Source organism: Platichthys flesus, chromosome 24 (assembly GCF_949316205.1).
Source record: "Platichthys flesus chromosome 24, fPlaFle2.1, whole genome shotgun sequence".
Lineage (NCBI taxonomy): Eukaryota > Metazoa > Chordata > Actinopteri > Pleuronectiformes > Pleuronectidae > Platichthys > Platichthys flesus.
The window spans coordinates 3,876,486-3,890,758 of NC_084968.1; the positions used below are offsets into that span (position 1 = coordinate 3,876,486).

Here is a 14,273-nt window from a genome sequence, read left to right on the forward strand (position 1 = left end):
AATGTATAAGAAATATGTTCCACATTTCCAAGAATTTGCTGAGAGAGAAGGAGTGAGTCAAATCAGTGGGAATGTCTGTAAGAGCAAAATGATAGGTCTCTGATATTACAATATAATGTCTGTACCAACTTCAGCATGTAAATTCAGATTTTCGGGTTGCGTGATGATAGCTGCAAGTTCAGTTACCGTCATCAACTCCAGTCTTGGAAAATAGCTTTGAGTCTCCAATGACCGATGTAGAACATTTGATGATCCCACAATGAAACTGCTATTTTGAGTTCATGCGTGTGCAGTATTGTGCATGGTTCTTTCTTCTTTGCTTTCTGTGCCTTCATGTTAGTGACTAGCTGTATGTTTTCCCCAGACCTACAGCAACACACAGCTACACCTGTACCAGACTTTTTTCCAGCGCAGGGGGAGGAACAGTGTGCGGTCAGCATTACGTGCAACATTTCACACTAGGCCTCTCCAAACAGCGGAGGAGTCCAGTCTGTGTTATTTCCACCTCAGTGGTATTCTACCTGCTCACTGGCCTGCTCCCATCCCTGCTGCCGGCCACCTGTGCAGAGCGACAACACACACAGGCCTGCACACACATCACCTGGAAAAACCAGGCCATATCACAGTAGTTACCTGGCTAAAGACAGACAAAATAAACAGATCCATCTCTTGCCCACCGGCTCGTGCAGAATCCGTGTCCAGTTGAGGGCTGGTTTGTTGCGTGCATATTTGTGTGTGAAATAAGTATAACAATAAATGTGTCACCTTGGTAAAAACCCAGCACAGTCATGGCTCATTATTAACATCTAAGTGGGAGGAGATAAAGGGATAATACCAGGTTGATCCGTCATTCAGGAGAGTGAGAAGAACTATAATGTCTCATTGTCTTGAAGGCATAATGGGAATGTGTGTATTATTGGTGCAGAGCTTGCCTGTTCAATTGATCTTCCCTCTCAATGGCCAAAACTGTCTTTTTCATTAAGAACACAAATAAAACATGTAATTCATTATTGCCCCATCTGCCCTTTCTTCACAAAATCATGTTTTAGTGTGCAGATGCAGAAAGTGATTGTCTCTGCTCATTTTGTATGCATACAAGCCAAGATCACACAAACACGTCAAGAGAGACTGAATAGAAATATATGGAAGGAGCTTCAGTGGGGTAATGAGCTAATATAAATGTAACTAAAATTATATGAATTTCGGCATCAGTCAAAACATCCCTGATGGAAGCTTTGCGTCATGATGCAGGATCATATAGTGTAAGTTCCACTAAGGAAGATAATCCACTCTGTTGTCTATACAAGCTGGCATCCATCCACCAATCGGTGTTCAAAGGGAAATAAGGAGGGTTCGATTTATTGGTATTCAATCACACACTAAAGCAACAATCGTTCCTGGTGATTACTTTCAAGTAAAGTACTGTCAAGGCTTCTGCCTATGGAAGCTCCAAAAGCAGGGGGAAATGGAATCACACTAAAGCCAGCGCTGCCTTTTCATCACAATAAAATGGGGAGTTGGCATTATCCTCTTGCAAGAAAAGGGAAAGGTGAGCTGTCGGCACGTAATAGACCAGATGTGGTAAAGTGTTGAAAGGGTCAGAGCATCTTCTGGAGTTAAACCAGAGAGAATAGCTCCAGTGACAATAGAGTAATAACATTTTTAAGCTTGATCAGACATGCGAACAGCGGACAATTCTCTTTGGGACTGTGATTTATTTTATCTTCTCTCTCTCCTCTCTCCCGCTCTTGTTCTTTCTTCCATATTCATGAGCTAAGTCTAATTTTACAGTATTTCACAATTTACAATGCTACTGGTGACTTTGTATGACTTTGTTGCAATAGACGGGCCCAAATTAAACCAAGGCTAAACAACAAGCATGCGGGGGAAGGCGATGCATTTATTGTATCTCCGAGCTGTGAAAGATGATTCAAATAAATGCATGGCTTAGTGGAAAACAGAGACAACAGCTGGCAGTGAAAACAAGACTAGAAGCTGTGCTCATTGTATAAACTTGGCATGAACTCCTGGCATAACAAGATTAACCCGATTTTCACAGGAACTATGTTTCTGCACTGACATTGAAGTCATGTAATTCCTAACATCCAGAATGACCTCCAATCTGAACCCACCCCTTCAGTTTAAGTCACCCCCTGGCAATAAGCCTACTTGGTGGAGAGGGGAGAAGATAGGGGTCAACCACTATCACTAGCACACACTGCCCATGGCATTCTAATATTTGCAATTAGTACTATATGTCCTGTTCAGGATCCAATAATCAAAAAGCCCTTTACCAAGAAGACTGTGAGTCAATATGTATCTCCCTGCTAAGTTTTTGAGCAGCAACGCTTTATGTGAGTCAATGTGTTTGTGTGTTTATGGAAATGCATGATTAGGTCCTTTTGCTGAGAAGGATGGCTGTGAATAAATATGCGGTGCTATGTTATGACAACTGCTCAAAAAGCATGCAAAGACTGAATAATTACAATAATCATTTCAAAATGTCTGTTTTTATGCATCAAATTAGCGTATTATCATATTGACGCTTGAAACTGAAAACTGTCATTAAGGTTCACGTCTGTCTGTTAAAACACAAGTTTAAAGGGGAAAAAAATTGAAAAGTCTCCCCAGCACTGTTTTTGTTGTATTCTTTGTTGCTCCTTTTTTGTGAAATTTCTTTCAACCATCTATTGACCTGCCTGGGAGACACAAGCAAGTCTGAAAGTCTCACCACTGAGGCACAAAGTCAGACTTCCACTCCACATACATCCCCTGGTCTATGCATTTCCGCAGACACACAATCTACAGGCCGGCATCACAACTTGCCACCAGCACTCACAGTGTGCCCCTAAAGCAGTTTCATTTTCCCTGACAAATATCACTCTGGGCAATCCTTCAGAGACATAAGACCCCTTCTTGGGGCCATGGGACAATTGTGTCACTACTACAGCAGTGTTGTTATGTCATGCAGCGTTTTTTCTGTCCACCAACCAGCCCTCATAACAACTTTGTCCTCTCTGCATGCAACATCCTAAAGCCTATCCCAATGCTCTACTGTATAACTGTTGAGCTATCCACCTTTGGCAAAACTCTTGCATTGCTAGCATCATGTTCTTATCTCAGCCTTGCAGGTGAAGCATTACTGGCAAACCTATTTGTGACCTCTATCACTCACTGCCCTGTTTTCCGTACAGCATGGCGCCCGACACCTCAGGATATTAGGCTGATTCACAAGGTTATTGCCCAATGCAGAGAGCACAGGACTTATTGTAGTTTAGTCGGTGAGAACAGGAAGGGAATTCTGTCTCGTGCTTTCGGATAGGCTGTGTCAGATAGCCACAGCTCCTCGATAAGCCCACTTATTTCATTAAAAAATGCTTGAGTCAAATTGGAAGCAACGCAATGAATAAATAAATAAAAGCAGAAGTTTTATCCTTGATGTTGTCAAGTCTCGCTTAGCTGTGAGGCGGGAGAGCTCTGATGAGCCACAAGCGCAAACAGCTTGCAACTTGAGTGAAGGCATTACAGCAGCAGCACATCAGCAATCAGACCTCATTTCCTAGTAATTTGATGTCGCCGACGCTGTATTAACTCCATAGGTGGTCCCGTCTGTTTGGAAGGCTCGATAAATAAATAAATGTCATAGAACCACTGCGGTTCACAGGAGATCTATAAACTAATAATGAATGCCACCCTGCTTGTGCAGAAATCATCGGCGATGGCAGCTTTGCTCCTTTAGGTAGTCTCTAAGGGCCTATTTGAGTCCCGCTTGTTGAGATCAAGGCCTTTTCCTTTTTTTTTTTTTTGCCTGCATCAACAGTGTCATAAGCCACATACTCAGGGTTAAGGGGCACGATAGAAGGCATCAGAAACTTCTCTACTCCATTTATCAATATTGTCATATTACAGTGGCAGGGGTCTTTGGCAGGCGGAGGGAGGGGGATTACAGTCCTCTTTTGAAGCTCAGCTGGCAGGTGCTTGATTGAAGTGGGATCCCAGGAAAAGGGCAGGGGCTCAGGAACAGTGCAGGTTTTCCCACAGTCTGTGTCGACAGCAACATGTTCTGAGTCTCAACACTCCTCTATGCTCTCACGCCTTTTTTTACACCATGCTGTTTCCTCCTCCCCCCTGAACCTTTCTTCTCCGCCTCCAACGTATCAACTTTCAGAGTCAATGCACAGACAAGTTGTCCAGCAGAGGACCACAGGGGGTCACCTGATAAATGGATCTCTTATCAGTCACAATCCAGTCAGTCATCTTTTTCACCAGCAGCCTGGGGTTGAGGAGCAAAATTAAGAGTCTGCAGGAGCTCAATGCTTCGCTACCTTTCTCTTTCCTCTCTTTGTTGACTTTCTTTCTACATCCTTGCACACATGGGTTTGATAAACCGAGCTGTGGTTTGCTCCCTTCAGGTTTGGGCTTAGAGTGCAGAAGCTATGAAAGGACAGAGTGATTCAAGTCGCTGGACTGTGATAAAAACAAATGATGAACATGAGGAATACCTCCTCAGAGGATCGAGTTGATATAACGGAGGGGCAGAACTTACAAAAGGTTGCAAGTTGAATATATTAATGCAAATAGGATGTTGCTGGTGTGTGCCTTTCAAACCTACTGATTTATTGGCTTTCACTAGTGACCCTTCAAAACTATGACACGATAGTTAGGGTTCAACCCAATTGAAAAAATGCAGAGAATATAAAAAGGAGAATCACAATTCTCTTAAAAGCAAATGTTAAATGCAGTAAACTGATATTATTTTAATATATAAAAACATAGCAATACATCTGACTAAGGCTAGAGAGAAATTGCTGAGCCAATACAGCAGTATTTTAATGTGCAATCATACATAAAAGATATTACAATGCTGTAATCCCCAACACATTTCCTTTCAAACATATTGTCCTGTACACTGTGCATTATGACTTTGGATCCCAATGCCCTTTTCAGTCCAATATCATATGGACACACACAACTTTAAAAGATAGTGGCCTTGGATTCATGGAACTTCCTTTAAGCAAACAAGTTCCCTACATTTGAATAATTTAGATATACAGTATTCAAATCTTTCATTATGAAATGATTTCGGTGTGCAGGTAAGGTCTCAGTTCATTCACAAATGGCAGGATGGAGTCGCTGATATTGAAATGGGACATCCTCTAGTGACTGCAGCTTCTGGAGAGCCACCTGTCTCTTAATTAACGGCGTACACAAATAGTCAGACCCTGAGGGTATGAAAAATAAGCAAATTGCATTAAGTGACCCACCGGATATACTCCAAAAATCCATGTATATGAAATCTTCAGCAATTGACGTCTGTATAATAGGGCACTGATGCTACGGAGTGAAAACAAGCCATCAGAGAATCCCTTCATTGATCGGCTTTGTTGTTCCATTAGAAAAGCTGTCTAATGTACTACAGCCATGCGTCGTTAGACATACTATTAAATCACAAGTGTCATAACTGTCAATAATCATCTCATCTGTAAATATTGTATATCATGTTTGAATAATCATAATGTTTCCCTGACATGGTCTCAACGCACTTGAGAATTTAATGCAACAAGGACATATTTTCCTTTCTACTTTTAGCCATATGTCTTTCCTGCAGCTTAGTGAGAGACGCGATGGATAGCAAGTGACAAGTGACAGGGATGTGTGAGCCAGACTTCTCATTCACTAACCCACTCCTAGAGTGACAGCAGGGGTAGAGAGCAAGCCTTAATTGCATGTGACGGCAGATCACGCTGGCAGGGACCTTCAAGCCAATAAGGACTCACCTGAGAAAAGGTTAAAGATGGTGGTGGACCGGAAAATCCGATTGACACCATCCAAAGAAGACTCTTGCTTTTGCTTTTTTGCCCCTAACCGACAGACCACCACGCCTTTGTATCAAGTCAAAAGAAATATCTTTATTGTTTTTAACATTCACTGACTACTTTCAGTCAGACAACTTTACCTATAGAATATGGGGGGTTATGGACTCTGATCTGGAGCAGTTGTGTTTTGTTTCTTTGATATAATCCCTGTTTTATTCAAACGCAACAATCACCAGTTAAAAAATGTTGGAATAGAGTTAGAGATTTAGATTGTAGGTCAATATATATACTACTATACAACTTCTTTTATAATAACTGAATGTGTCCACATCCTGGACTTTGGTGTACCAATTCAATTATGAGATTGGATTAGCTCTAGTAAAGTGAAATTTTGCACAAAAATCCATCCCTACCATGTAAAGATGGCTATGCAAGCATGTGAATATGACTAAGATGCCATAAAACCCTACATTCTGTTACTTGGTAGGTCTTCTTAAAAATGTGTCCCTTTACTTCGAAACATAGTGATTATTTGTGGCTTACAGCTTTTTTTTTTGCAACATATTATAGTTTTTAATTAAGAGTATATATTTAGATGAACTCAGCACAGACGCTCTGCTGAAGACCAATAGTAATGAAATACAATTAAGACTATAAGCATAGGGGCTTCAAAAAACGTTATCATATACATGACTTGGATTCTGTCCACTGTGTTGCTGATAAGGTTATCAATAGAATGTGTTAAGGGCATGTTAAAGGCCACAACCTTATCATTAGCACTATACCATACTTATTTAGGTTTACAGGACAAGATAATTGGGAGCTCAATTATCAGGCAGTAAGCCCCCCCCCCCCCCCCCCATCCCCTCCACAATCTGAGCACAAACTGCCTCCGTTTCCACCCTCACCAGTGGGAGCAATTATCACCATGAAGTATGACTGGTGGAGTGTATGAGGGTGTCCCCCCTGCTCTTCCCAGCCTAGTTCTGTCACCATCTTACCCACATATTACCGCTCAAATTCAGTGCCCTGCATCACATCTTTACAGATTTAAGGCTTTAACATTTTGAGCCATAAGGTTGAATTTGCTGAAAATATGCTTAAATGATCTCCTGCCCAGAGGAATGTGATGTTACAACCGAAAGAAAGAAGCACTATACTTCCAGTACAAATGCAGCTAAAGCCTTGAGAATTGGCAGACAAGAGCACGCAATGGGAGAAAACCTGATTAAAAAATATATATAAAAATGATATTCATCTTCTGTAAAGGTATGAAAGTGTACGTTTTATTCTAACAAAACGCAGAATGTACGAGCATGAAACAAAAACTTGATATGTCAAAGGTGGTTTGACATATTTACAGGGGCCACATACCATTTGCCTAGTTAGGTTTTCAAAAAAATAAAATGGCTACACAATGTCATTAGAGTACAGTCACGAGTGAATCAAAAAGTAAAGATATGATTGGATCAGTTTTGAACACTATTGATACTATACTTCCAATTGTTTTGGAAAAAAGCACAGCCAGGATTGCATACAAACTTGAAAATATCACTCCAAAGGTGAAGTTCAGTGGAGGGAGCATCACATTTTCAGGCTGCTTTGATCTGGCTTTGCTGCCTCTGGTCCTGACAGCTCGCCATCATGGAAAGGAAAATGAATTCCCAACTTTATCAAGGTATCTTAAGGGATAATGTCATAGTGGTTGTCCGCCTGCTGAAGATGGGTAGAAACTGGGTGATGCAACAGGTCAATGACCCTCACCAAAGAAGTGAATCTACTACAGCACAACTTCAAAAAAAGAAAATCCACCTTTTGGAGTGGCCCAGAGAGAGCCCATGGCAGACCTTAACCCGGCAGAGATGCTGTGCATTGAGCTCAGAGCGCTGTTCATAGCATCTCATCCTAAGACTACGGCTGAGCTGAAGTGGGTCTGAAGGAGAACTGTCAAAAACTCCTCCTGAAAGCTGTACAGGACTGACTATTGTGTATCTAATAAAAGCTCTTGTTTGAAGTTATTGCTGCCAGAGGATGTCGGAACACTTGTTAAATCTAAGGGTTCACTTACTTTTCCCTGCAGGTGTCTTGAGTGGAAACGTAAAAAAAGGACACTGTAGAACATAATGATTTGTGTGTTATCAACTTAGGGACATGGTGTTTGTCTACACTTTCATTCATGTACAGCTTCTTATCAAACAAAGGCATTAAAAAACACCAAGTTCATGGGTCTAAAGAACGATGCTGAGCTTTTGACATTTATAAATTACAGCAGCTGATACACCTAGATTTGTCTGACCTGTTGGGGAAAATAGCATCTATTCATGGCAGACCCTGTTAAAACATCTCCACAGGCTATAAAAAGGACAGGGTGCGTTTGAAGTTGACGCCTTAACTCCCTGAACACAGATCTGCTTCTCCCTGTCTCTTCCACTCTGCAGCTAGAGGCTCGCCTGAGGTCACGGCATCTTGCTTTAAGGCGGAGGGAGGAGGGATTCCTTTTCCTGACATGCGGGGTCCAGCCCGGTTAACTGCAGGGCTCCCTCATGGATCCAGGTTTCTGCCATATTCCCAAGTATATAATATAAAGTGATGATGAAAGTGAATTGAAGAGTGGTGAGCAGTAATAAGCTAAACAGCTGTTTTTGAACAGTTTCCGACATGGCACTGTCAAGTGGAAAGGCCTGCTGCGTAAACACTTTCTTACCTCATAAATGTTGATATAGTGTTTATATCACAGCCAGAGAAAACTGCGACTATGGACGGATAACATCACATTTTCTGTGACATGGCCAGATACCATTTCTTGTCACAAGTCAAGAATGAGGAATACATTGTATGCAATATAACTGTGTAGGTGAGGGATGATAACTTTTCATAGCTGACTGCTGATCATTTACCAAAAATGTTGTACCCATCATGTCATGTCCAAGTGAATTTTTTTCATTATCAGGTCTAAATATTAGGAGAACAATATTCAAATGTACAGATAAATTATTGTAATTGCTGGACTAGAAATTGCAAATACCTCAACTTAAAAGCCAGCCATAACCCAGATATTATGATAAGTAGATAGCTGTTGTTGGCCAAAACAATTTACAAAATAATTGTTACACTTCAGATACATGTCTTTAGCTTGTGTAAGCCACCAAGTGTCGATAGAGATGATTTGGCGTCACTTTTGGGATGCAGTCATAAGATGTTTTGAGACATGGCCTGCGGGTGAAATCCGGAGACTTGGCTAAAAAGTTTACCCAGAGTTTGCATTTCACACAATGCAAAACACAGCAGGAGGTTCACTGCACAGACGCGTTCATAACAGCAACTAATCCTCCACATTACTCAGGCGAGAGGTGGTGCAGCTGGGTGAAGCAGACAGAGGCAGAAATTGACATATCAATATTTCACTACTACATTTTGTCCAGTGCATGTCAGAAAGCAGCTATATAGTCTATGAATTAGACTGTCTGGGCAGACTTAGGCCAGATGGTTAGAATGCTAAGTTCAAAATAATTAAAGTTATATGTCAATTAAATAAGTAAAGACTAAACATTGACATTTCAGCCACTCTAGAAAAAGCCTGAAAGTTACAGGAATTGGACTTTTATGCTGAACTCGCAATGTTTCTCCTAGAATGTTGAGTAAACAGCTCTTATTGCCAACATTGGCCTCAAAGTTGTGGCGAATACTTAAAATTTGAATCAATGTAAAGTAATTAAATTCACTGCGTTGTGCATTTGCAAATTCGTAGAGGGAAATGACCACAGAGACCAATAAATTCAATAAATGCTGATTATAGGTTTTGTATTATACTGAATTCCAGTTTTTCACCAGAAATACAAGAGTCACATTAACAAAACATTAATCCTGTTTTTCTATTTGTTGTTTTTATTGAATTCTATTGAGGTGACTGTGCATTTCAAGCCTGACAAATGGCTTTAAAATCCGGTGCAAATCCAGCCCCGGTGGCAACCTGAACGACTGTTCAGCCTGTTGAGTAAATTAATGTATTAATATCTCAGGCAGTCATTACCCCTGAGAGCTCATAGCCGCCTTGCCCTGCACTGTCATTTACAGGTCAACAGAGGATAAAGCGAGGGTCAGCATCAATTATAAAAACAATGGCCCACAGAGGCTATAATCACAGTCCCCAATAGCAACAGGCTTGCACATAACTACTTCGAAATGGAAACAGAATCTCTGATTATAGCAAGGAAGGTACAGCTACACAAAAAAATGTCAAGGTTATATGTTTTCTTGCATCTCTTTGAGCGTTCAATGTGAGATAAAATCTAACATTTTGTCACTGGTATAAGGTTGGAAAAAATTGGCAAAACAAAACCTTAATTTACTTGATTAACGTCAATGAGCAAAATGATTAACCCTGTTGGAACCAGACATGGATGAAGGGTGCTAACAGCTGAGTGAGATCACTGCTATATATTTACATGAAGGCAACAGAGGATACAGACTCTACAAAAGACAGTAGCAGGATAAAAACCTGCGCTCGAGGCAGATGAGATGGCGCAGCCTCCGTAAATTACAAAAACCTCAGCTGTCATTTTCAATTTAAAGATTGTACAGATTCCACTTTAGGCAGACATTCATCATTGCAAAGGATTTCTAAAGTCTGGAAGACAATATGTTTTGTTTTAAATTAGACCTTTGTGGCTAAAAGCTTGCAATCAATGTCCAAACTATACAGACTATCAAATCATGAGTGTTAAATGTGCATCATTATTCATTTATGTAACACAGTCAAGATTATATTGCAATAACGTGGCTCTTCTTCTTTCCATCTCGGCTTCAGACAGACTTGAAGGCCACTTCTTTCTGTCGAAATCCATTCACTCTCCGTATGCTCTAATATACACATCAAGGCCTGCCACTTCCAAAGCTTTGTGTTCATGGGCAGCATTTATAAGTAAAGGGGATGGTAGAGAAAACCCTACATTTCTCCATTAAACTCTCTCTGTGTCTTATCCAAATAAATGCTAATACTGGTGCTGTTGTTGTACTTATGATTTATTTATTTAGGTTTTTTTCATTAAAAAAAAAATACCCCCCACTTTCTTAAATTATTGACCTTAATTGTTATTAACCATAGACAACACCAGTCAAAAAATAAAGTAATGACTTTTAATGTTCGGTGTTAGGCAAGACTTTAGTTTGTAAATACTATTAAAAAGCTTTTAAAAAGTCATGCTATTTGCCATTTTGATAGCATTTTATAGCAAGCCAATTTACAGCCAATGCACTGGGTTTTAAAGAAAAAAATTTGGTTTGGCATTAAAACAATGCTAAATACAAAGTATTAGTTTCAATCCCAGTTTCAAAAGAGCTTGCTGTTGCCATCTTGCTGACCTGTTTTGCACTGAAATTCCACTTTATAAGGTGCTTCCCCTATCAGTGTTAATAATTAAAAACTGTGTAACGAATTTGAAGTAGAAATAATAAAAAAAAACAATACTACTTTTACAATTCAAAAAATATTTATTTTTAGCTTACTCTTGTTACTCTTAATTAAGGGAGAACAATTTATGATTGTCTTAATTTAACCCATTACATCTTATTTAGGATATGACATGTTTTGCCACACAATGACGTATAATGACTTTATCAAGAAAAATTGCAGCTCTTGTGATTTGGGTATTAGTCTTTTCAGAAGTTAGCACAACAAATAGAGTTCCATTTAGGAATGGGTAATAAATATGCACTCCTTAATCAAGGTATGTGTACTTAATCAACTTGTTAGTAGGGCTGAAACAGGGAATGAAATGAAACTAATGAAAATTCTAGGATCTGTTTAACCTCATTTAAATTATTCTTTGGTTTTAAATGATCTGTATATTCGGTAAATAAAGAGATAATTACTATTTTAATTGATTTCACATAACCGTGAGTGAAAGCTATTTATACACCAACATCTGGAACTTGGATGTGTGTAATAGGATCAAAAGTAGCGAAAGATAGAGAAAGACCCAATAACTATCGGTGACTACAGGGAGTTATTGTGAGTCCGTTGGGAATGAATGTCAGTGTCAAAGGGGTTGTAGTTTATAGTTTCAGTGAGCCAAGAAGGGAAACTCGTTCTTCTGATATTGAATCTCTGAAAAGGACCATCAGCTAAATGTGTAAATGATCAAGTAGCATATCTTGCATCATCTAGACGCAGACACATGAATACTATATATCGCAAGTGCCAAGTCTCATCATTAAAATTGATCCCATGAAGTGATGTGTTCTTCCTCTCTTTGTTGAGCAGGCAGCAGTCCTTTAAAAACAAGCATTTCTTTGACATCACCCCTTCCCCACAGAGGCAACACAAGCGCGGCACGGATTTGTTAGTTCAGACATCTAAAGTGTCTTAAAACCAACTAAAAGTGAGCAAGCGATAGACCTTTACATCCCACCCACGTGTTGGATGAAAGGAACAAATACACCGCTGCTCTGGCAGCCATAATGACCCAATTTACGGTGCTTGAACCAAAGAACATCTCCAAAAATAAATTAACGCTGATCAAATGAATCTCTTCATGCGGTATTTCTTATTCTTGCTATCCTCTCTATCTCTCACTGTGGATCAGTCACCGCTCTCTCCGCAATTTCCTCGTGATCCGTTTGTCTCCTCCTTACTTCCATCTCCATTCTCTCCCTCTCACTCCATCATACTGTCTCTCTCCATTTCAAAAGGACAAATGTTTCCTGCAGTCACTGTAGCACTGCATTGGTATTCTGCTCTCAATTTAGCCAAGAGCCAGGCAGCAGTATCTGCTCGCAGCAACCACACAGCAATCTGACACAGAGCACACAGACAGACAAGGAGGAAAGGATTGAGGAATTAAGGAACTGTGAAATATGAGACAGGGACAGGGCGAAAGACAGACAAGCAGATAGACATATTGCTGTCCAGCCATAACATCATGTGCTGTGCTAAGGGGGCTTTAACCACCTAGAACTTATCCACAAGAAATGAAGGATTGAACATTTGTTTGGCTTCCTCAAGGAAGCAGTAGACGAAACAAGACAGACTCTTGAGCTGCACTGTTAAGGCCTGCTCTAAACTTTCTACATCAAAACAACTTAAAGACTTTGATCTAAATCGTGGCTGCAGGCTGATTATATTCGTATGACTTCAGATCCATCAAAAGCAATTTACAAACAAAAATATGAACAAAATAGTCTATTTGTTTCTCTTTCAGCGCAGCAACAGCTTCTCTGTGAGTACCACAAAATTGCGAAGCCTTCAAACAATCAGCACATAACTGGCAAAGTGATTCTTATCCACCTTTTGAAGGCTCTGTAATTACAAGTTATTTCATCCAACAGAACAATGTAAGAGCTGCTGAGGCTATTGATTATATATGGCTTTTGTAGTACATATATTAACAATATTGATAGAACATATTAGAGGAAACTAAAACGGAATAAAGTAGGAAAGTCTAGTCAAGAATGGTAATGCCTTTCCTGATGTCTGCATTGGGAATGAGATAATTCACAAGTAGGGTGTGCAGATGGAAAGAAAGGGAAGAGGGAGTTAAGTGTGAGAAGAAGGGTGGCAGGACTACGAAGTGCTGACAGTGGGCAAAGGTGAAAACGAGATAAGTGGAGTAAGGGAGTTAACGCGGGAGAGGCGCAGAGGAGGAGGTAGGTGAAGAGAGATGGAAAAACCCAGATAGCCTTGAGAAGAGAAGGCGGGTAAAGGAAATGCCGCGAGACAAAGAGAAACAGAGAGATGGATGGATGAAGGACAGGGGAAATAAAAACCACAGATATGGAAATGGGATGCGTCACTGAAGGAGGGAGCCAGAAGTTTAAAACAGAACAGAGTTTGACATAAACTGACAGCACAGGAGCACAACCCAAGAGCAAGTGAAGGCAGGAGCAGGGAGTATTCCAGAGACAATAAGCTTGGAAAGAAGACAGAGAGAGAGGGAAGAAGGAAAGACTGAGACAACAGAAGGAGTCAAAGCCAGTCAAAAGAAGACCTACAATGTGCCATTTTGCATTTGAAATGTTCTGTTTAGATATTCAGCACCTTTGATGTTAAGTATTGTTTTAAAAAAAAAAAATCCCAGGCACATTCAATGTAGCACCTGAGTCACGTAATCCTAGGCAAGCTTTTTTTTTTCAAGCAAAGAATATTCTTTAAAACTATTTGACAATAATAGACTGCACAATGTCTGCCTTAAGTAGCTCTTTCAGAAAGCAACACACAGTTCCTCTGAGCTTTCATGAGGTCAACACCTCAAGTAAAACACTCTACAAGAGCAACTTCCTTCCACCCAACACCAAGACATAAGTCATTTATGACCTCTATGCAACTTAGAGAGGCCATGGAAAGGCTATTTGTGTTTCATTTATACACATAAGAACGATGCAGCTTTCCTCTGCAAATCCTTTCACTGCACTGTCCCCTCAAGTAAATTAATTGCTATCAAGACATCCCAACACCTGAAA

At 40.2% G+C, this 14,273-nt stretch overlaps 1 protein-coding gene across 1 annotated transcript in view; it reads right to left on the reverse strand.

Annotated features, from left to right (window-relative positions):
• Positions 1 to 14,273, reverse strand: part of nrxn2b (neurexin 2b) — a 598,599-nt gene that overhangs the window by 510,324 nt on the left and 74,002 nt on the right. The gene's annotated exons all lie outside the window — the stretch shown is intronic.